The following is a 25618-nucleotide window of genomic DNA, read 5'->3' as shown; positions in this document are numbered from 1 at the left end:
ACAAAGGAGAGGCCCCCAGGTTAGTGCTGGGAGCATGAGTAAGCTGCCAGGCAACAAGTGCTTGGACAACCGAGGTGAGATGTGCTTCACACCAGTCTAGAGACACAACTGAGCCCTATATAGTTGGTGCTGGAGCTGATGAGAAAGCACTTGTTCTGCTTACAAGTGCTGGTATAGCCAAAAGCAGTGCCACTGGGCAGGTGCTGGGACATCTGAGGTGGCATCGGTGCTAGAACCAAGGAAGAGTCCTATGCTGTGGGCACTGGAGCTGCTGGAGGACTTGAGTCCACATTTTCATGTTGCTGTGTAATGAGGCTCAGTTTCTTTCCAGGATATCCTATTGCTAAGACCTAACTGAAACCCTGCTGGCAATAAAAACTTCAGAAAATAATCCGTGCAATAACAGAACTTACAATACGTAAAAGAACACAGAAGGGCCGAAATAGATGTTAAGGGCAAACAGTCAAATGGCTGGCATATCTATTATCTTCGGTGGCAGCTTTTCTGCAGTATTTATTTAACATGACCATTTCTAAAGTTGCTAATGGGAATTTGATATTTTCTTTTTATTATCTTACTAAAAAAACAGAATAATAAGATGATATAATAGAAGATGAAAATATAATACTATAATATTAATATAATATGTAATATATAACTACAAACTAGTAACCTTATTTAAGGCTGCTAGTAAAGAAATTCTGATTTTTTTGACTTTAAGTTAAAAAGTGCACATTTTAATTGCACATTTTAAATTCACATTTAGTACATTTATGCAAATTATAAAATGATATCTATCTCTTCTTATTTTCATGAAGCCATGTTAATGTTCCACTTAAATCTTTATTATTCTGCTCAAATTCTAAAATATGACGTTATTGATCAGATAATTTATGTAAGAAGTAAACAATCAGGGAAAAATTATTAGCCTGTGGTGGATGAAAGGTGGCCTCTAACTTTACACTGTTGTCATAAAAATTCCCCTTGAATCTAGACCAACCATAGTGATTTGCTTGACTAATAAAATGCAGGAAAAACAATGTTTGGAGATTTAGAAATCTGTATCATAAAAATCCTTGCAGTTGCTGCCCAAGGGCTCTTAGGAAACTTGGTTTGGGTGAAACCAGGTGCTACGTAAGAAGTCCAACTGCCCTGAGACCACCATGCTGGAGAGACCACATCAAGGTGGTTTGTGCCCAATCATGGCTGAGCCCTGAGTCATTCCCTCTAAAGTGCCATACATGAATATGAAACCATCTAGAACCCTCCAGCCACTCCATCTGCAAAGTGAGAACCACAGTCTACATTATGATGAGCAGAAGAACCACCCAGCTAATCCCTAACTAAATCTCTCTGCCACTAAGTTGCAAAATACAATAAAATGGTTGTTTTGGGCCACTAAGTTTTGGAGTAGCAATAGGCAATAGAGCATGGCCTTCCTAACCAAACAAATCCACTGTAAAGCAAAGTATCCGTTACATGTACCCAGGTCATGCTGGCTAAATTAGCTAAAATAATTAAATCACAATACACAGTACCATTCAGGCTTAAGGGGAAGTATTCTCACACCTTACTGAAGAAATCGAAAATGACCATAGTCATGGAGGGAAGTGCTTTGACAATGGGAATCTGATACAAGTTGAGTTTATGGCTCCTCCCTGTGATGAGTCCTTCTGAGACAGGAGGTTTCCTAGTAACTTATATTTATAATTTTACACTCTTTTTCTCAAGGAACCCCCTTCCCACATTGTATAAACTTTAGGCCCAACAAAATAGAATCTGTCCCTGAGGGACATATATTAACAATTGTAAAACTCTTCTCTGGCCCTTCTCAGTAATCAGTATTTTCCCCAAGAAAAAAAAAGCAGGGAGACAGCTATGTTTATAAAACTCTTTAGTAGAGCACTATATATAATTGAAAAATAAACTGAAAAAACATAAATGTTCTGTAATAGATGAATAATTAAACAATTTATAAGCTATCCACTTAAAGTATGATGTCATCTTTTTAATAAAAGTAGTTACAAAGCCTCTAACAACATGAGAAAGTGTTTATAATGTGTCTAAGTGCAAAAGCTAATCTTGAAAGTTTATATAAACTATGATTACAAGTATAAAAATGTATATATTACAGATAAAAATTGGAAAGGGAATTGGAGAAGTGAAAGCAGTTATGTTGAGGTGACGGTCATGAGATAGAATATTGCCCTGAATTATTTTTATACTCATTTCTCATCTAATTTGCACCCCATTACTGTCAATGGTAAGTGATGCAAGCTCCCTCAGAAATCAGCTGCTGAGGTTTTATAAGAAATATGCTTTAAAAGCTGTAGCTAAACCAAAGGGATGACTGGAGTGCCCAAAGCCTGGGAAGGCAGGCTTGGTTATGGAGGACCACTTCTCACTTTACAAAATGTAATAATGTGGAAAAATAAACTTGTCATTAGGATGGTAAAGTTAGACTGTTGCGGGAATCTGGCGTCTATCTATTTCCTTTTTGCCTCATGAATGGCAAAGTATAACCGTTAGGAGGCAGAAATTAAAGAGCGAGCCCTAATCCCTATCCCCTTATCTGCCGAGCTTCCATAAATGGATATGAGCACGCACATGCGCATGCGCACACGCACACCCTCAAGAAGATGTGTTTGAGGAAAGCATTTGCTATTTTAATAACTTTTTGATTATTGTGCAGTGGCAGGACATAAATAGCAAGATCGGGAGTCTAATTATAGTTTTGTGGTCAGCAGTTATGTGACCCGCAGTGATTCTTTGCTTGCTGGGAGTCCCCATGTCTCTGTCCGTGAAATGACAGAAATGTCCATAACCACCACCAACCTATCGCACGTCACCGTTCGTTATCTGACGCCGTACACAAATAAAATGAATTTAAAAAGCAGAGAATTTGTGAAGCCACGTTGCTCTGAGTGTTTTTTTCTTTTTTTGCCTCTTTTACATATCCTAATTTTAGATAATAGAATCTTAGATAATAAAATTTTAAATGATAGAAAATAATTAAAAGAGAAGCCAGGTTATGACACACAGCTCAGTGGTGTCAAAAGCAGAGAATCCAGCTTTTCTTTTTGCCCCAAATATAAAAAGCACTATGACGGAGTAGTGGCCTCTCATGTGTTCCTTCCTTTCCTTCCTTTGTTATTAGAGAGAAACGCAGGGAGGGGCATTTTAATCTGCCCCAGGGCCTACTTAAGAGCCTGGCTTAAGTAGGCCTCACACCTTTCATAGTACCCTTAAAAAGCTCACACCTGACTCACTCATGTGCTGGCTGAAAGCCCACTTGACCTCTGGGCCCATCTGGCCGAGGTTCAGTGGGAAGCCCATCCAAATCCATCTGAGGAAGCTTATGTTCACACAACATCATTTTTCTGCCTTTAAGCAACAATGAGGAAAGCCTACCTTTCAGATATGTCTTCACAATGCGAATTTAAAATTGCCTGCCATGGAGTTTCCATTAAAAACCATCCCAATACTAAAAAAGGATACAATAACCATTCACAGCACATCATTCTCCTACTTTTCTCCCCTAAATTAGTTGCAATCAAAAGGCAGTTTTAAAGGTAAAGCTTATTACTTCAGCCTCCTATCAAAATTGCCTTTAAAAAGTGATAGCTTAACACTGCTTCCTTGATTGTTTACTCATCATAAAGATGAGATGTAGCCACATTTGGAATTTGTCTGTTTTTTGTAAACCCTAATCGAAAACCTTGCCAGTTATGTTGTACATTTTTCTTTATCTAAAGCCATATATAGGAAATTATCCTCAAAGTTTGGGGATAGGAAAAATTTGCTTCCTCCTAATCTTAATGTTTCTTCTTATTAAAAAAAACAATATCCTCTCATGCTTTGAATTTTACATTGACTGCTAGGGAAACTTAGGCTGGGTTTTGTGAACACATGCGGTAACTCTCATATCCCTGATTTTTTGTTTGTTTGTTTGCTATAATTAATCACTTCCCCCAACCTAACATATGAGGCTTATCTTTTGTTGGCAATGATGCTCAGTTTTATCGGATATGTATTTCTATAATTAGGCATGTCAAATCACATTGAGAAAAGGTAGCATATAAATATATAAAAATGTGTGTAGATATATGCATGCATGTGTGTGTATATGTTGTATGTAATATATATTATCATTAATTCTCATAGAAAACCCTATCTTTAGAATTAAAGAAAAGCTTAGCAATAATTTAATTGAATGGTTTCAAACAGATATCTAGCATGCATGGAGAACCTATTTCCTCAAATGAAACATTGCCTAAAACTTAAAGAAATACATTTGAAAAATAAATAACAGCAGACTTCCTCTGGCTGAACGGTAGGAAGATAAGAGGCCATGACTCCCAACTTCAAGTCACCCTTTTCATAGAGAACTTTGGAGTCACCCCACAGAACACATTGTTTTCTAAGATACGCATCTGAACATTACCAGTTGACCTCAGCCAAGTTATTTTGTAAGTATGGAAAATGACATACAGTGAGGTTGTGAATTATCTATAAACACCTAGTTAGTGGACCAGATCATCACCAGAACCCAGATTCCCTGATTTCCAGAAGTTTATTTTTGTCAAAAAGAAATGCCCATCCCAATAGTGGCTTAAACTTGAAACTGTGGTCTTTGAAAGGGTTGACCAAATTGGAATTTTTGACAAGAAATAGAGTTTAACATTTCCTTAAACTCAGCAAGGCAGTAAACATTGTTTTCTCTGAGGCTCAGTACTCCTTTTTCCTCCTCCCAGGCCGATGTGCAGAAGGGGTTGCCGCTGTTACTTTCAGGCTTGCTTCAAACTAGTGCTGCCTTTTCCCTTCAAATCTCTCATGGATCTACATTTCTTGATCCCATGGGTAAAGAATCACATGGACTCATGTTTTGTGTATGTTAAAGGAGCTTAGCCAAGACAAAGACTTTTGTGGAGTCTTAGTGACTACTTGTTTTTCTTTCTTGGGCATATTTAAATATTGCCTCGACTTTAGTTTTTACCATTATGCATATGAAGATCTCTTGTGCATTTAGTAAAGCCTAGACATGTTTTTGTGCACCTGCTATCAATTAACTCAGAAGGATTTAACCTGGAAGTGTGGCTTATTTTACAAATGGCTTCAGACGAAATCTAAGAAAGTAAAATGTACTTGCACGATGCACAAAGATTTCAGATAAAATTTGAATAGATCATGGAAAGTTTAAGGGGCCATATTTGAAATTCCAGGTTCAAAGTCATGATGCTACACACTCAATTTCACATTGAACAGAAAAGTTTCAATAAAATTTTTATCTTGACTTAATATCATAGCTTTTAGGAGAAATGCTTCCAAATCTACAATTCACTGTTTGTTTTTATTTTTATTCCTTACAATATATAGGCTTGTTTTGTCCACTAGAAACTTGGCCATTTCATTTATAGAAATATTTATTTAACAAAAAGCAACTCAACATAACCAATTTCAAGGATCATAAGAGGTTGCACTACCCTCTAACGAAAACCATCAACAGCAGAGCCACAGGGACAGAGTGTCTTCCCTACATACCACAATGTCTAATCCAGGTGGGAAAGAAGTCACAGGAAGATTTGATGTTTGCACATTAGCAGGAAACCTTAAGAAGAACACAGCATCTGGAGGTCCCTGAGGGTATCTAATACATGGGGTATGCAGGACAGTGGTGGGAAGAAAAGCAAATCATTTGATCAATATTTCACAGAGATATTGATCAAAGCAATGTCTCATCCCCTTTCTCGGGGGCTGGGAAAACCTGGCACTAATTAAACTATTGCCTAAGTAAAGTCCCCAGAGGCTTTTCTGAATGAGAATTAGGCATTAGAGGCAAAGGCAGCATGGAAAACCAGGAAGGGACACAAAGCCAAGTGTATCATGCTAGTTCCGGATGTAAACAAGGAACAGAACAGGACTGCCAACAGCTAGAGCTTAATGGACGTTGGTCTCCTGGTGGGCAAGAGGGGATGAAAGGGGATCAACTGGCCAATGTAAACACTTCAGGCTTATCCAGACAAGTAAACATTCTTCCAGGCTCCGCCTTTTGATTACTCCATTGTGTCTTGATAAGCTCCTGAAGTCTGCCTCTGGTCCAAGCCTCCATTCTGGAGTTCTTCTTTCAGATGTAAGCCTCACCTATAATCTCTCCTGTCCCCTTCACATGAAGCAAGATTTTTATGGGGTTATCCATATATAAATCAAATTGCTTATATATTATCCAATTAGTTCAATCAAAAGCATACATCCCAAATACCCCAAGCAGACTTGATATGGGACAAATCCTTGAAATCAGAGACAAAATAGGACTAAAAATAATAATCATCATCATAATAATCATCATAATAATAATAATAATAAGCATGAGCCAGGCACAATGGCTCATGCTTATAATCCTAGCACTCTGAGAGGCCAAGGAGGGAAGATCGTTTGAGCTCAGGAGCTTGAGACCAACCTGAGCAAGAGCGAGACACTGTCTCTACTAAAAATAGAAAGAAATTAACGGGACAACTAAAAATATATAGAAAAAATTAGCCGGGCACGGTGGCTCATGCCTGTAGTCCCAGCTCATCAGGAGGCTGAGACAGAAGGATCGTTTCAGCCCAGGAGTTTGAGGTTGCTGTGAGCTAGGCTGATGTCACGGCACTCTAGCATGGGCAACAGAGTGAGACTCTGTCTCAAAATAATAATAATAATCATAATAATTTGAATGGGTCAAACAATGAAGACTCAGTGAAAAAGAGAGATCTACAGAGGATGCTTAACAAACCTTTTCTGTAGAAGAATGATGCTGAGTCTGTGCAAAGAGGCTTGTCTACATTAAGAAACATTACAAAATACTTTTCAAAATGCAAAGCTCTCTATAAATACATTTTATGTAAGCGTTATTATTCTGCTGGCAGTGTAAAGGGAGGACAGTAATAATAGTAATTGGAATATATGGAGGGCCTATCATCTTAGACACTTGTGCTTTTGAATGCCAGCTTATTAATCCTCAGGACTATCTTAGGAGAAAAGTGTCTGACGTTATTAGCTCTATTTGCAGATAAGAAATTGAGACAGACCCATTACGTGGCTTATACTAGGTTTGCGCAAGAAGGCTGTGAGTAGAAGGAAAAATTATTAGCTACTAAGGTGAAAATGCAGTCTACAGATAAATAGTTGCCAAGATTTACCTTGACCTTATCCTGTCCATACTCATGTAGACAGTAGGCACCGTTCCACCCAAAGCTATCTAAAGCAAAGAAGAAATTATACTGAGAAGGGACTGGGAGTGTTTGGTAGTGTCGCAGGCACTGGCTCCACCCAGGAGATACCAGTGAAAGACACTGCTTGCCTTGTTTGGCAGAATGGATGCTTTGGTTTCCTGTTGGCCTGAAGCCAACCCTTCCCTCACCATCAACCTCCCTAACCACACCCTCCTAAACACCAGAGAGATCATCACATAATCATCGGGAAGCTGTCATGTCACAGCCATGATCCGAAATAAGCATTAGAATGACAGAATAAATAAATCTTCCTATGAAACAGAAAGCATACAGAGACAAACAGAGCAGTTATTAACGTGAAATTCAACACCAAAATGAATGAAGAGGAATTCACAGAGGTGAGTCAGAGTACAGAAAGTGTCATTCAAAAATTTTACGACTGAATTCACTTTGAATCCGCACCGCCTTGTTTAAAATTTTTAAAAAAAGTTTCATTGTTTAAAAGAAATGTTTTAAAATAAATTTTAAAAATAAAACTAAATGTTCTTTAAGATGAATGAATAAGAAAGTAGTGAGGAGTAATACATACTTCCATGAAGGCAAAAGACCTTGCAAATCAAGTTTAAAGCTCAGGTGAGTTTTACGCCAAATTCTATGCAATTATTAACAAGATACAGAATAAAGGAAAACAAGTGATTATATCATTGTGTGTGTATAGACACACACATACACACATGCATCGGTACACATATACTCATTTAAAAGATTACTAGAAATGGACAGCTATAGATAAACAGATAAAATTTCTGTCTTTCTTTAAAATATACACTAAGTAGTACTTCAAGATAAACACTGAAGAAAACACATGATGACATCCAAGGAAAAAAGAGATTACTGAGAGACCTTTGTTATCAGTACTCTCAACCAACTTACTGCTCATAATGACAAATCCCGGAAGAGAAAGTAAATTGTTGTAAAACTGCAATAGGCAAGAGTGCATAGGTTAATCACAGGAAATTTCTAGTTTAGGAAACTGCCAAACTCAACCCAAAACATGAGAGAGCCACTGACGTAATTACAGAAGAGGGGAGCCAAAGCAAAGCACTCAACCATCACTACCTCATTTCTTTTTGCTTGAGCCAGGAGAAATATCTCCACTGATGCACAGTTAGGCTCCTAAGACATCCCTTGCCGCCCCAGCTGGAAATGTGGGTACCATCCAACACTGGACATTTGCAAGAGTCAGGTGATATTTTCATGCCTATCCTCTGTTTCCAGAAAGGGTGGATATCCAGTAAGAACATCTGAGTACCATATGGACAGCATCCATTCTGAGGGGTCAACATCCATGCCATACTCACTGCTGTACATTTTCAGTGTCATTCTACATCCAGAAAAGTGTCAGCCTAAGCTTACCCAGGTTGTTGTTCTTCTCCCTCTTTAAAAGTCTTTAAAGATGACTGAGTACTATTTGGTTGAATGAATTTCTATGGTTTTTTATTTTAAAATATTCTAAAGTGAGAGAAGTGGTACTATGTCATCTGAATTGGTGAATCAACTATAAGGAAGACCTTGAGGAGTGCTGGTCAGACCCAGAGGAAGGATGATACAGTCTGAGGTTATAATAAAAGAGAAGGAAGGGGCAGTGGAATCAGGCAATCCAGGCGGGCAAGAAAGGTCCTTCAGCCTGTCTGCCCCATGGACTCTCATGCAGTGTTTATGAAATGGGTTCTGACGATTGAGTTATCTGGGTTCACATGCCGCTCCCCACTGAAATTTGTAGGGAGAAGAAGGATGAAGTGCTTCCAGTAAAAAGAGTATGATTCACAGTGGTATAGAAACAACAGTGAGCAGGACTCACTCAGGAAGCAGCAAGAATTCCGGTGCTGTAAGGCTGGGGCCATAGTAGTGGGGAAGGGGCAGAGGCAGGAGGGAAGGGGCATGGCAAGAGGAAAGGATGCAGAGAAAGACAAGCAGGGGCTGGACTGGGCACACTTGTAAGACATGCCGAGGCACATGAACTTCAGCGTAAAAGAAAGAAGATGCAGAGGAGTTTAAATTAAGGTAATCACATGATCCAATCTGTGACTTACATTTTAGGAAGGCAGAAAACAAAAGCCGAAGCAGAACAACAGACAAGAAGAAGGGTCAGAGGTCTGAACTAGGAAAGTGGCTATGAGAATGGAGAGAAGTGGGCAGAGCCCAGCGTGTTCCTTGTTTTCCACTTGTTAAGTCCCACCCAAATTATAAATCGCCTCCTTGAGGTTTTGCTCTCAAGACCATCTTAGACTTCATTTTTGAGCTTTAATCTCCAAGGATGCAAATCACCAGGCTAACTCCCTTAGCCTGTGCACCAGCTGGACCTTTTCTGTCTTCCCATAGAGGAAGTGAGTTTCAAATTACATTTACTAGTAATTACCCTTCTTATATTTTCCACCTAACCCCTACATTTCCTTTCCCCAATAAAACAATTATCTACACACACCCCTAGGCATTTAATGTGAAGCAATATTTTTATTATGAATTTCATTTATCTTCATTTGTAAAAGGCAACAGAAAGCGAGTCTAGTCTCAAAACAATCTATGCACATTAAAGTCAATGAGTAGTTTCTTAGACAACCATGCCAAAATGAAGGGAAAATATAGACAAGTGTACTTGTTTAATATTTCACTATTGCTATCTAAAACCTTTCCCATTCATTAAAACAGTCTTTTGGTTGAATCATTGTCTGTAAATAAATTTTATGGACTGTAAAATGGGAAGTATTAGAAACAAATGCAAGACTGTGTTTCCCACCAGTAGTAGTGACATAGAGCTGGGCTTACTCTCCTTCCCTTAGGGATTTCTAAATTTCAGAATATTCCTCTTGGTATTTTGAAAGCAGAGTGAAGTGGATTTTATATTTTATACTTGCCTTGAGAGTCAACAACATTTGTGGTTTAGAAAAAAGAACATCAGACCTGAAATCAAAAAATCTGACCAAGTTTCTGAACCTCTCTGATCTTCAATTTTTGTGTCTATTAAGTGGGAATAATAATTTTCCCTTTTCCACTGCGATTTGTGAGAATTAAATGGTTTACTATCTGTCATAAGAGCCAAAACTTCTTTGATTTTGGAAATGGTCTATATCTGCTCTGTCCAATCAGGTTGTCAATAGCTACGTGCAGCTATTGAACACTTGAAATCTAGCTAGTTTTCCTGAGGAACTGAATTGTTAATTTTAGTTAATTCAAATTAATTTCAAATTTGGGAAACATGTAGCTAGTGATGACTTTATGGGAAAATGCAGCTTTGGAGTACTGTTTCATTTCAGATATTCCTTTTCTAAGTTAGTTAATTCTAACTTTGTTTTGGAAATCTATAGAGAGTATATTATCCTTGTTTGAGAATGATGTTTTCCTTATATGTGAGCAAAGATAGATATGCAAATATCGTAAACACAGTTGGTGATATGAAACAAAACACAACTTTATTTTTGTTCACCACTGTTCTTTTAAAAATGTATTCATTTGGGGAAAGTTTTTTCTAATACCATAATGAAAATTCCCTAATTGGCCCCATGTATCTTCTGGTCACTCTTAGATTACAAAAACATAAGAAAAGAAGAAAGAAATTTTGTGGGTTTTTTTAAGTTTCCAAATCCAGTTTGATGAGTAAGTTTTCATCAGCACATCAATCTCCCAAGGTAAGGCTGATCCCCTTCACCCCACATCATATGGGTCTATAACCTTTGGGGAAATGGGTACAGTGTGTATCTCCTCTTTTCTATGTCAACTCTTCCTTCATCCAACTTGCCAATTGCTGTGACTGATAGCTTCAAAGTTTGAAGATAGGGAAGGGGGAGGTGACATGGAACAGAACATTTTTACTCTACTTGTATGATTGAAAACTGGTTTTGACCCTCCCTTCTAGAATTGGCGAATGTTTATTGCTGCAGCTGCTGCTGCTACTGCTGATGGTGTGTGTGTGTGTGCTTTGGGAGATCTTTCAACTGCAATGCCTGTAAAGCCAGTGATGTATCTAATTTTTAAGTCAATTATGCCTCCCCGGGCTCTGGTTTTCTCACCGGGAAACATACCAAGCTTTCCCGAAATATGCAATGAGGCCACTTCCTCTATGCTTGAGGTGAAAGAATAGCAGCCCTCACCTCACACCTATTTCTCTGTATTAGCCTGCCTAGTCCTCCAGAAATAATTCACACAAAAATCTTCTCAGTATCCATTTCCCCTTTATTTTTGGTGCAACCTGGAAGTCAGTGAGAAACTCAAGTTTTGTGAAAATATTCTCAATTGGGATTTCCACTAGATAGCTCTTTTAGTATATGAAATCAATTATCTTGGAATCCTGGCTAAATTTTCCATTTATCATCCTGCCACTATGCAAAAATGATCTCTGTGTTTCTTGTAAAAATGACTAAAGACTGGCAAATCATATAATCATAGCAATTAAATAAAAAGTAGTGCCTTCATAAGCAATATCGATCCATCATTAAAATGTAGTAAGTAAAAAAAAAAGAAACCAGACACACTTCCATTTGCATTTTAAAACAGGAGATTTTCTTTATGAATGATCTGTGGGGCAAAAAAAAATTAGATAAAATAGGATATATGTATACACTTTTATATTATTGGATTTTTATTATGTGCAAGAATTACTTTAAGTTTTTCTTTATTATATTTATACATTTTTATATTTGTATTTTGATACTTATTGAAGCCTGTATTTATTGCTCAATGTTTTAAAATGTGATTTTTTCAAGTCTATTTGCCACAATGTATCCAACATCTTTTTTTTAGCCCTGAAAATTTAAGACGTTTGTTTCTCAATCCATGTGCAAGCAAAAAGCACTTTCCATGGAATAAGCCAACTAGTTTATAACATCAGCCTTTTGAAAACTACATGAAACACCAAAGGTAGAACAAATGTGTTTATATTTTTTAGTAAATAGGTGAGCTGTAACAAACATACTTCCTTTACACAGGAGACTACAGAAAAATAGGCTGAATTACACACCTAAGATGAAAACTGCATTCATACTGTGAGTTTGTAAGCCACATGAAAATAAAGAGGAATTCACCTTTACATCTTAAAACCAATACTTTATAATTATATTCAAAAACAAGTAACATTTTTACTGCTTTTTCAGTTTATTAAAATTATCCAAAAAGAAGAAAACCCAGTGAGCAGAGACTGCACATTTTTCAATTAGCAAAGGTAATCAGGCCCCTCCTAGCACCCTAGTCTGAGGATCTAGAGTTAAACTCATGCTATGGTTAACAAGAAGAAAATTTTAAAAGATAAAAAAAAGTTTGAATATGAATCAATACCTTCTTTGACATTAACCCAATTTGTTTTCTTTAGAATGAAAAAAAAAATGTGAAGAGAAATTCATATGAAGTTTTACCTCTGATAATTTTTCAAGATGTCAAAACATGTTAATTTCTAGCAATGTAGCTTGATCATAAAATATTTCCTGAAACTTCAGTTAAGAGGAAAGAAATTGAAATCTATCTTATAAAATTAAACAAAGTTAAGTACTTAATTCCTTACTTCATATTTCAAATGAATGTGGAAGTTGGAAAAAATAACTCAAAGACAACATAAATCACAGATTACAGAAGATATTACTAAAATTTAATTTTCAGGACAAAGCAAGAGGTGGAAAAAAGTCTGATTCTAAGGGGCTTCCTTTCCTTGGTTGTCTTCCTGTTTCACTTTTTGTCTAAGTTGGTCATGACCTCCAGCTTTCTAAACTTACCTCCTCCTCTGCTTTCTTGAATTAATATTCTCCTGATTTTCCTGCTATTGTTTGATCATTTCTTCCCTGTTTTCTTCACTGGCTCTTCATATGTTACCTGTTTTTTTTTTGTTTCTTTTCACTTTCATGATCTCTATGAGCTCTTCCAGCCTTTCCCATGATTCCAAATTCCAATATTTATGGAAAAGCTCAGCAATCTTTTGTCTCCAACTGAGATCCCTCCCTGAGCTGCAGATCCGTAGTGCATACCTTCCGGATGCCTCTGCGTGAATGCTGCCCCTATCCACATGCATTTCCATGCATCCCTCAAATCAATATACCTCTCCTTTCTTATCTCCACCAAACAAAATGCCTAATTCTTTTACTGAACTTGGCATTTGTTGATGATTTCACAATCTTCTCAGTCATTTCGGATTAAAATCTTGGAGCCGTTTTGAACGCCATCATCATTCTCATACATCACAGCCAACTACTTGGCAAATCCCACTACCACAGTCTCTTCCTATCTGATACCATGACCCCTGCCCTGGTTTTTCCCTTCTTAGCTTCTTTCTAGCATATCGATCTCCTCTCCACTGTACTTGGTCTCCCACTTCCTTGTGTCTTCCTTCCCTAAACCACTTTGTCAGGACAGTCATCCTGAGTCACAGGTTTAATCAGGGCATTCTGGAGCCTGTCCCTAACACTATTCAAACTACTCTGGATAACACTTCCAGTGACATTCAAAGAGCATCTTTCATCCTTATCTGGCTTTGCTGTGACATGTGACACTGTTAACTTCTCCCTTCTTGAAAAGTTCTCCCCGTTTGTCCTCACTGTACTCTCCATTGGATTTCCTCCTATTTCTCTGGCCTCTCCTTTTCCACCTCCACTATGTCTGTTTCTTTCTCTGATTAAATCTTCATATTAGTGTGTCAAGGGGCATCACCCTGAGCCCCCTACTCTTTTCATACTGTGGTTTTTAATACCCCTGGGAAAGCCATCCACATCCATGACTGTAGCCACACCTAGGGATTGCCAACTCCCACATCTATCTGTCTCTGATCCATTTGCACTCCTGACTCCTAGACCCATCTAATTATTCAATCAATTTTTCCATATGGATGGCCACAGACATGTCAAAGTCCACCAGCTTCAACCCAACTCACCTATTCTTTCCCCCAAACCTGTTTCTCTTCTCTTCCCTATTGAAAGGAATAAGGACACCGACACCGTCATCTATCTAGTTAGATACCTATGTTAGAAACTGGGAGGTAATCAATAATCAACTTTACCTCCTTCCTAGGATACTGGTCACTGTGTCCAATCCACTAATTCCTGCAAGATCAATATCTCTAAAACTTGTCACATTCCATTAGTAATTTCACTTCTGTTCAGGCTGTATTTTTTCTCACCAAGATTTCTGCAATACATCCTACCTTGTCCACTCCCTTTAATCTTTTCTATTCTCCTTTCACAATAGTTTTAGGATGATCGTTCTATTAATAAAATGCAAGTTTCACCAATTCAATCTGTCATTAAATATTCTAAAATGACTTCTTCCTTCTCTTGTATGGTATGTTCAGGTGTTTTGTGGGTATTTTGACCTAAAATTCAAATTCTAGAAATTTATCTGACATATTAATCAGGTATGTCCTGCCAACAATATGCAATAGAGCACTATTCACAATAACAAATATTGGAAGAATCAGATATTTTCAGGATTGGTTAAATTATAATATGGCATACAAAGGAACAATTTAAAATTTTATCATAGAAGGATATATAATGATGTCAAAAATGTGTAATATATAGTTAAGTGAACTAAAAAGATCACAAAACTGCTTTGTAAATTGCTCATTCTTAATATATATTATTGGCATTAAAAGACTAATAGGATATACACACAAAACTTAACAGTGTGCATCCTTGGTCAGTGTAGTTGTGGTTCTCAAATTTTCTATAGTAAACATGAAACACTTTTGAAATCAGAAAAAAAAGGAACTACATCCAGTTGTCAAATTTCTTGGAGCAATTTCCTTTATCCCAAAAAGAATCTTGGAATATCTCCCCAAACTCCTCCAAGCCAGTCTTCCCTCTGCTGACCACACTTCACCAGACTAGATTAGGCATCTCTATCCTATGCAAACCTATGCCTTAGTTCTCATACTGTATTATAAATTTTATATACATACATGTCACTTCCACTGTACTATGACCTCCTTCATTCCTTCATCCCTGTGTCCCAGTGCTAAGCAAAATACAGGTAGAATAAATGTTTACTGAATAAATAAATAAATGATGCTACTCACCTCACAGTGAGCCCCACTGAACCCCCATCACCTTTGGGGAATAAAATGATAGGCTGATATTTGAAAAATTTTCATAATTGGAGGTAACCTATATTTTCTGTCTTTTTCTCTTCTTATTTTTGCCCCAATACTACATCTCTATGCACACCCATCAATGGTGGGGAGATGGTGTCTTTCTTACTCACTGCTGTATCATAGAACTTAGCCCAGGGCCTCTTACATAACAGATGTTCCGAAATTATTTGTTAAATTAATGATTGGATAAATTAAGTTTCGTAAACATACCCTGTACTTTCCACTTCCTCATATTTTCGAAAAAGCTACTGCCTCCAATTTTCACCTCTTTAACTTCCTCTGTCAAGTCTCCAAGGCTTAGTAAAGTTTGGTCATCTGTGAGAATCATTTTCCAAGCTTCTAGGCAAAACTAAATTCCCCTCAGTACGAAAGCAGCATTTATTCAACACCTCCCATCTTCTATGTTCTTTTGATGTTATTTAAATATTAACTAGATTCTAAACTGTTGGAAGTTAAGGAATATAATACTTTGATGCCTCCCTTCCCAGTTGGTGCCCATCTCTCCTTTACCCCCTGTCCCAGCTGGAGTAGACTGACTAGATACACAATCCAAAGTCTCTACTTACTATTGACATCATCATTTCAGTGAACCAGTTTCTTCATCTCTAAAAGAGCTATAATAGTATTATCTTCCCCTCAAAATTAATTAAATAAGATAACACAATTAAAGTGCTTAGGACAATATTTGGCACCTAGTGTTAACAGTTATTGGTGTTAATAGTTATTATCAATATTATTATCATTATTGTTATTAATATGATTAATACTAAAGTAAACACTTATAAAATGGAAAAGTCAATCTCCAGCACCATAGGTTGAGAAAGAGAGAAGTTGATTAAAATCAAATTTCCAAACATATTTGAGTCCCCCAGATACCACAAGCATCTGGCTTTAAGTTACATCTGGAAAGATTATTTGATTAGAACATTTGAGATAAACAAGTGGGTTAAGAATGAGGAGAAACAGGAACTCTCATTTTGGTTTGGAATACAATGTGGTATAAATGTTTTGGAAAGTGATTTCTCAATATCTCATAAAGTTGCAGATGCATATGCCCGTGGTGCGGCAAATCTGTTCCTACAAATAAATATGCACTAGAGTAATTCTTTCATTTGTACACAAAAACAATATAATAGAATATTTTATAGTGCTATTTGTGATAGCAAAATGCCATGCAGCTATAAAAATAAATAAGTTGGGCTATAAGAATCAACATGGATTAATCTCAAAAGTATAATGTTGAGAAACAAGTTGCAGGTGAATAATTCATACTTTGTTGTTTATATAAACTTGTTAAACATTCAAAGCAATGCTATATACTGTTTGCAGATATATTCGCATAGCAGTGGAAAGAATAAAAACATTAAAGCAAACAAAAGAACAAAAATATAGACTACAGTGTTATCTACAAAGACGGGACAGTGGTAACCTCTGAGGTTGAATAGAGGGAATAAGACAAGGGAGGATGCTTTATTTATTTATTTATTTTATCCTTTAATGTTCTATTTCTTAAACTGGAAGGTGAGTATACAAGTCTTTGTGGTTTCCGTGTTTAAATATCTGCCACTTATTTTACGTATTAAGGAAACATCTAAATTAAGTGCTTTTCCCAACAGGAATGGAAAAACATACAAAACTCATCTACCCTTCCCGGAATTGAAAGCTGGTGTCTGTTCTCCCAGCCAGAGATGGAGATGTTTTTGTTTATTCTGAAGAAAGATGCTATAAAGAATCCTCTTATCTCTGGCAAGGTGGTGGCCATAGCAATCAAGAGAAAAACCCCAAGAGAAATAAACCCTTAGGAGGAAAGAGTCAGCAGGCCCTTTCTTCAGCTTCCCATACCGAGGTAACTGAGGATTCTCTTTCTTTGGCTTTCCTCCCCAAAAACCTTGAGTGGGGCAGGAGGCAGAACAGGGCTAAGTATCATTCTAATGTCCTCTTTTTCTCTAGCCATCCCTGATGACACTTCATAATTCTAACCCCACATGATTATCAATGTAGTTTCCCTTTCTGCTTGAAGGTCTGTTCTCTTCTCAATTTCAGGTTGCCTGTGTTGCAAAGCATCATTTCCTCCACAAGAACCAGCTCCTTGCCTTTTGCCTAAGTGTTACTGTCATTCTCAACAGGCCACCAAGCTTAGAAACACAAGAGCATGTTGGCTGTAATTATTATTATTATTATTCTATTCTCTTTTTATTGAATCACTCCGTCATCCCTTTCTGCTTTTCCATTTTAACTCCTAGCATCTCTTATTTATTCATGCTCAGATTATTGAAACCAATTTCCAAAGTGTTCTCCTTGTGTTCGTGTTCCCTATGATCCAGCCTACCTGTATGCTATTTGGTGGGTGAACCTTCTAAAGCACAGCTTTCAAAACGTCAGTCCCTGGGTCAAGACCCTTTTGAACCTGCAGCTATCTAAGAGCTGAAATCCAAATCCCTTTAAAGTTTCCACAAAACCTTATTCCAGTGTCATCATCCAAAATCCCCTACAATATTCTCCCTAGACTACCGCACTAGTCCTCTTTTCCTTACAGCCACACATAAAACACAGACCATTCAATTTCACTTCCTCATTTCAGTACTTGACATTCCTCCTATTTCAGTGTTTCCCAAACTTCAGGCATTCTGGTACCTCGTTGTGATTTTTCCATTACCAATTACCACCAGAACTATTTTTTATTTATTATTTTTTTTTCGTAAATCCAGTCTCATTTTAGCTCAGATGAATCTTTTAAAGATTAAGTTCTGTCAGTTCCATAAATGAAAGAACTGATGTCTATTACAATAAATGAGAAATAACTATAAAAATAAATTTTATTTAAAAGGAGTAATTAAACTAAATACTTTTGCTTGGTAAAATCTGTTGCTTACTCTTTTTATAAAGGAAGCTTGAACAACTATTAGAAGAATTTTTAAGTCATATCAACGACAAAATTTATCCTGGAAGAATTGAAACTCAAAAACATATAATAACTTTCCTAAACTGTCATTTTAATGTTATTGATTGTTCAGCCCATGTGTTGTTTAAAATAATTTAATTTGTGCAAAGTTTGGAAAATGCTGCTGGACCATGAGATGTTTTCTTTACCTTTTTCTACCAATCTCGACTCGACACACCCTTCCAGGCCTGGCTAAAGTTCTACCACTTCCCACAATGTCCTTGAAATTCAGTCTGTTGTGATTGCTTCTTCCTCTGGCATCCTGGAAACGCATCTCTTCCATGTTTTGGGATGTCATTCCACTCTGCTTTTGAATGACTCATATACAAATTGATTTTTTTCCAGTGATTACAGTTCAAGGAAAGATTTTTTGGAGGCTTCTCTTTTAATCTCCTGATACTGAGCATCACACCTTCTATGAAGGATTAAGAGTGACTCCATGAACAGCGTGATGGATTAGCACTTCCTCCCTGTAGCTGTTTATAAGTATGTATCTCCTCTATGCATAAGGATCCCCTCAAGGCCTGTGCCTGAGTCACTCTTCAGACCTTTAGGCCCAGCCCATTGGGAGAACATTGCAGGATTGCTAGAAATCCTTGTCAAATGAATAAATGATACTTCTTAAAGAAACTAGACCATGGATGGCATTCAACAACAAAAACAGTACAGCCCTTGTGAGAAGTCTACTATATGTGTCCAGTGCTGCTGCAGCTACCCTTCACCTTCGTTTTCATTCTAATGCTATCCTGGACTTTGATGACATAGCTCTTAAAAGAGTTTATATTTATATGGCATATCACATGAAAAAAAAACTCTGTACACTCATCACAGATACTGGGTATTATCATCTTCAGTTGTCACCAAATACCACAGGGGATGTTTAGTCTTAACAGACAGCTAAGCACATGTCTGGTCTTTCAAGAAAAATTTTTCTAAAAATTCAACAAAGATATGTCTTCAAATTTAATACAGCAACTGCCATGTGAGTTGTATTTAACTCCTGCTAGTTTTGAACCCAGAGCCTCATAAAACACATGTAACTCACATGTCTCTTCACGTTGGGGGCTGCAAGAACTATTTTTCAAGTTGCATATAACTCACACACAGAAAACAATAGCAAATAACAAATTTTCATTAAATTAGAAAGGATCATTTTGTTTTCAAAGTTTTTATTCTGTTTTCACAATAAAATACCAAGGCCTGATGGAAAAACTTTTTTTTCTAGTGTGGCAGTCAATGTGTTAAAATCAATACAACTCAAAATTATCTTTTGTCTCCAAATTAGTTTATATATATTTAAGAAAAGATAGTATTTAACAAACTCTCCTTAATAGTCTTTATTATCTCTGAGACAGATGAAAATATTATGTTTATAAATTAGCTACAGGGAAGGTGAGAAAACTGGAATAAATAATAAATACATTTGCTTTAAGTTTTATAAATGAGTTGTAACTAAAGCGTTCAAGTAAATTGTAACTAATCATTATAACTTCATAGTTTCTATATTCTGTATACTACCCATGAAATCATATTAAAATCACTATTATGAATTAAAGATAATCATGTAAAAGGTCAATGCAACTTTAAGAATATACTTGAAATGCATCATCTTAATCTAACCATTATCGTTATATAAAAGCCAGACACTAACATAGATGAGTCACTATCAATCCTGAAATTAAACCCACTGAATATGGACATAAGACATATTTTAAGGAATGAGGAAGACCAGAATAAATGGGAGGCACCAGAAATTTTAGTACATGGTCTTTGATTTTTGTTGCTATTGTAGTAAAAAAAAAAACCACATAACATAAAATTTACCATCTTAATCATTTGTAAGTGTAAAATTTTAATATTAAATATATTTATATTGTTGTGCAATCTCCAGAAAGTTTTTTCTTATAAAACTGAAACTCTATACTCGCTAAGCAACTCCTATTTCCCCTCCCCAAACCCATTAACTATCATTCTACTTTGTTTCTGTGAATTTGACTACTGCATATACCTCATTTGAGTAAAATCATATAGTATTTGTCTTTTTGTCTCTTTGATATGTTTTTGAAACTTAATGAAACTTAATTAGGACAATGCCAAGCTATCCTCCATCAGTTATGGTCTAACCACCTATTTAGTACAATGCACTATGCAAAATTAATTCTATTAACCCAGTGAGGTAGGTCATACTTACTTTACAGATGAGAAAACTGAGGCTTTTGAAGTAAAACATCTTTCAAAGGTCACAAACCTAATCAGCTGAGGAGCCACTGAATCCAACTTTATCTAACTTCAAAACTCACAGACTTTACAACACATCTGGATGTCTTTTAAAACATTTAAAATTTTCAAAGAATTTCAACCTCCTACGTATTTCAAGCAAATCAGAGTGGTGTAATTATTGCATTTGAATATTCATGTTGCATGTATTCTTTCTCTTATAAAAAAATTTTTTTAGAGATAGGGTCTTGTTCTGTTGCCCAGGCTAGAATGTAGTAGTCTGATCACAAATCACTGCAGCCTCAAACTCCTGGATTCAAGTGATCGTCCTCAGCCTCTTGAATAGCTAAAACTATAGGCACATACCACCACACATAGCACCAATTTTTTCCCCTTATATTTTTTGGAGATAGGGTCTCACTCCTGCTCGGGCTGGTCTCTGACTCCTGGCCTCAAGATATCCTCCCTCCTCAGCCTCCCAAAGTGCTTGGATACAGGTGCGAGCCACCACACCTGAGCTCCTCCTTTTTTTTTTTTTAAGATAAACTACTTTATTCTAAACCATGTTTCAAAGGTATTATTCTATTCTTTGTCTCAAGGTTTATTCTAACACATGTCCCACATGCCCACAGAACATATGTTACCTTCCCTTTTTTCAAACAGGGCTTAGGAAGGAAGAAGTAGTTAGTTTGTTCACTTATTCTGGAAATTATATAAGTTCCTAGTGTGTAGCACATATCTATACTGAAAGGAATATTATTTTTTAAAAAGCAGCACTTACATTTGTGGAAGTGGAGTTCCAGCTTCTTCACTTTAGGCACATGGTTTTAGTGAATGGAAGTCACTCTACCAAACCCAGGCACTCTTCAAACGTGCCTTACTCTTCAAATGTGCAGGCAGGCACCTGCATGCCCGCTTACCTACTGAGCCACCTGGGACTTGAAGTTCCACCAGTGTGGCTCCCATGCTGCCCAACCAGAGACCTGAAAGGCAAGAGAACTACAGTTCCCACAATTCAGACGCTTTACCTGAAACCAGAAGAGGGCGATGGCTAAAGTTTCACCCTAAGAAGAAAGGGGAAACAGATGGAAAAGCAGTAAGAAAAAAAAAAAAAAATCAGGTGGCTATATCTAAGAACAATCTGTAAATATGATCCTGTTTCTATGAAAGGAAATAAAAATGGTTTGATGTTTGCCAAGGAGTAAGAAGGCTCCCTCATTGTTGGCAAGAACTAAAAAATCTTTATGCAAACAAATCTGGGTGCCTTGGAACTTGCCCCACCAGATTCTCTCTCGGTGATTCAGAGGTGATGGCACCTCACTGCCTTCAGGAACAGGTGAATAAAGACTTTTCAGGTGAGGTCTGACCATCTCCAGTTTCCCCTATATCAGCCCTGTGGTTGTCACTCAGAGATGCTGTAAATATAATGGAGACATTTTGACCCTTCATCTTCTAAAATGCTCTGGATTTTTAAATATATACTTAAAATATGCCTCTTAAAATGTAAGCAAGTGTGAACCTTTCTTGATATTTTCTTCCATTTTACTTTTCATTTCTGGGTTTCATGTTTTCCTTCTGTATATTTCATCATTATGTCCAATTGTTCAAAATTCAAGAAAGAGAAAATTGGCAAGAAAATAGGAAAAAAAAAATAAAACCTAGTAAAATGAAAGAAGTGATAATTGTTTCGCGTCTTTGCCACATCAGCAGCAGAGAGTGTAAAAAAAAAAAAAAAAAAAAAAAAAAAAAACGCAAAAACTAAACTGTGTTTCTCCATTCGTTCAGACAGCGTCTTTCTCTAGCCTGTAATTTCCTGTTAGACACAGCCCAGAAAGTGAATAGAAACAAGCCTTGGCTTGGTCTGGGCTCAGAAACGTAATACAAGGATTCATCTTAGGTAAGCAGATGGCAGAATGGTACAAAGGAGAAATTTCCTTTCCCTTTTCTGCACTTTCTCTCCTGCCATTCTATGTACCCCTGCCTTTCTTCCTGCATCCCAGGCTCTGTGCTGCCCAAGCCCCCAGTCTACCCGAAGCCACATTGAACTTCCCCTTGAGTCATCCCACAATGCAAACGGAGCTGTTCTGTTTCCCTTCATCACAGGTCTCTCAATTCTCAACTAAGACCTACCTTTCCTTTATGTTATTTATAGGTTTTGTTCTTCATGCAGTTTCTCCTCCCCAGAAATCCTCTTTGCTCATATTTAAGTGTTCAGATCTTTCCTTTCTTTCAAAGCTCAATTAAAAAACACTCTCCTCCAAGAGGCCCTCCCTGGTCTGTCTTAATCTGAATTATTCTCTGCCTCCAAATAAATTCCATAATATTGTATCTGGTCCTCTCATAACACATTTTAAACCTTGTTTCATTGTTTTATGTGGACGTGTGTATACACATGCAGTTTTACCTTCCTATTTGAAGGCAAGCCCATATTTTATTCCCATCTCACTAACTCTATAATGTCCATGTAGATGTTTCTGATAAACAAGCAACGCATGAAATAACTTAGATATTAACTCTAAGCTGGTTGTTAATACCTAACACCATCTCTCTCCCAGAAAGCATCTACATTTAAAGAAGTCTCTACATTCCAGAAATGAGTACTGTCACCAGAATCCCCCTGTGGTTTAGTGTGGTGTAACTTCTACAACCTTTATTTGCAGCAAGACAAGGTTTTTAAATCTAGCAATTCAACTCCTAACAGTACATGAAAGGAAAGCTCTAAAGGGGCAGCATTCATTGTCTCCCCAGCTCCACCCACTGCTGTGCACTTGGCTTTCTAACAGCTTCCCAAGGACTGTCCTCCTTTGAGTCCTCAGCCCCATGACTACCTCTTGGAGACCTGCTCCTGCCTCCATCTAGGATTTTTGATCAGCACCAGCATGTCTGGACCTGTTCCTCTATAATCTAATCTCCTGGCTCTGAAGACTCAACTCTTTCCTCTGGACTTTTTAAATAGTTCTTAATCATTGATCTCCCCCACTCAGGGAAGGGAATTGTCTCAGCAATTGCTAGTTCCTCACACCTCTGCTTCTACAGGATTCTCCTGCTACTTCACACGCTCTGCTGTGTCTTCTAGCTGTTAGCCGCTGTGGAGGAAGTAACCCTTCTAGTTCCTGCTGACTCACACGATGAGATTTCTGTGGACCGTCAGACACACAGCCTGGCTGGTGAAGGTGACTGCTGTCTGGAAAGTCTCCCCACCCCTTCTCTAATTGTGTCATAAGGACGATTAGCCCTTTAGCTGCCTGTGCGAACTTCATCACTTGCTTCAAGCTGGACCCATAGTTCAACCTCAACACACAGCTCACTTCCTTATAAAGCATCACTTCCTTAAAAAAGTCTTTTCTGACCTCTTTACCCCTTCCATGTTTCTTGTACTGATTTATGCAGACATCTGAGTGGGTTGGTATTTTGTTCATTCTAATCCAAGGTGTTTTTATTTCTCCACTGAAGTCATAATCATGATCACTTACAGCCATGAAGTTTATTGCATCTGGGAAAAAGAGTAGGATATAGACATATGGTATTTCCTGGCTTTCCCCTGCTTGGTTAATTGATTAAAATACCTCCATTCTCATGCTCAGAAAAAGAAAAAAAGAAAAGAAAAGAAAAAGGGTATGGAAAGCCAGCCCCTCTGCCCCAGTGGGTGGAAGAAGAAAGGCAGAGGTGAGTGGAACTCACCCATGGTTGGATGCCAAGCTTGTGTGGTGTTGCAATAAGGCCTACTGTTCAAATGCAGAATCAAACTGCGCTCCTCACAGCAGGTGACCAGCCACAATACAGAAGGCACCCTGTGGGCTTCAGCCCTCTGTCTTTTCCCCACATGGTCATTTTATGTCTGTCCCCTACCATACACACAGGTGTCATCTTGGTGAGCAACGGGAGAAGAGGGAGGAGAAAGTCAAAGACTGAGAATAAAAAAAGACTCATTCAAAAGAATACATAAACTAAAAGGGACTCTGATGAGCTCAACTGTAAGTATAAACTCTGCTCCCTCATTCCATCAACACACTTCAATGGTCACGCCCTATATAGAAGCTAAAATTCCAGTGACTCACCGTCCCGGCCAGCCTTGTAGATAAGGGAGAAGAAAAGCACTTAGAATGGCTATTCAAACAGAATTATCTGGACCTGGAATTAGGAACTGGAAACACAAAGAAGCAGGGACAGAAGGGAATCCAGTCTGGGGGTGTGCAGAGGCAGCTGTGCAAACATGGCCCTGCTCTGGGTGTGACAGGTGGCCATGGAGTGAGCGCAGGGCCCAGGACTCCCAGCGTTGGTCACGCAAACGGAGTTTATAGGCATCAGCAGAAGCCACGAACCTATTCAGTGCTGCTCTGGCTTCATCAGCTCTGTGCCTGATTCTTCAGCCTCCCAGCAATTCTGGGACTGGAGCTTGGTGTGTTTCTTTTCCATCTAGATCAGCCAAAGTTGTTTGCTATTGCTTGAAGCTAAAAACTCTGGCCAATACATACGTCCAACACATCTCTTACCACACTGTCACTGCCTGGCTGAGCTTATTCATCTTTAAATATCCAAAAGCTCCACAGTGCCAGGCCATAGTATATATTTATTGAACTAAATTGAACTGCTTAATAAAATGAGGAAGCTTTGCTTAAGTTCCTTCAAACTTAAAAATTGTCTGACCACATGGAAGCTCTCAGGTTCCTTATTAATGCAGAGGTATTTTTTTTTTCTTTCTAATTAGGTTTAGAATTTAGACTTTACCTCCTCTGTCTACCTAGGAGAGAACAGAGTTAGTAATTTCCTACACCTGAGGGAGGACTCAAACACACAAGGTATTGCTTACTGTTACTTAATAATCAAAAGGGATTTTTGTTTTGTTTGTTTTGTTTTTTGGTATCTTTCAACAACCTTTGTTAAATATCACTCATGTTTGGTCCCTGAAGTCCCTGAAATATACCAGAAAGAGTAATAGGAAACGGCATATTCCCCCACATGCTCAGATTTTTCTTAGTATGAGGCTATCTTCGAAAGAGAAAGGCCACCTTTGCAATCTTAGAAGAAAGTTCCCCTTGGAGTTTTTTCTCTGTCCTGTTTCAGTATGTATTGACTCGCAGACCCTGGGCTGCTACAACATTCATTTTTCTGGGTCACTTTGTC

At 37.6% G+C, this 25618-nt stretch overlaps 1 protein-coding gene across 1 annotated transcript in view; it reads right to left on the bottom strand.

Annotated features, from left to right (window-relative positions):
• The window catches only part of MACC1 (MET transcriptional regulator MACC1), a 68613-nt gene extending 47209 nt beyond the window's left edge, over nucleotides 1–21404 (bottom strand). Inside the window, exon 1 of the mRNA XM_076006380.1 lies at nucleotides 21276–21404. The gene's annotated coding sequence lies outside the window, so the exon portion shown is untranslated. The remainder of the gene's footprint in view (nucleotides 1–21275) is intronic.
• Nucleotides 21405–25618: the final 4214 nt, after the last annotated feature.

The sequence above is a fragment of the Microcebus murinus genome, chromosome 9 (assembly GCF_040939455.1).
Source record: "Microcebus murinus isolate Inina chromosome 9, M.murinus_Inina_mat1.0, whole genome shotgun sequence".
NCBI lineage: Eukaryota > Metazoa > Chordata > Mammalia > Primates > Cheirogaleidae > Microcebus > Microcebus murinus.
Note: the sequence above shows the minus strand (reverse complement) of the source record. Positions and strands in the feature narration are given on the sequence as shown.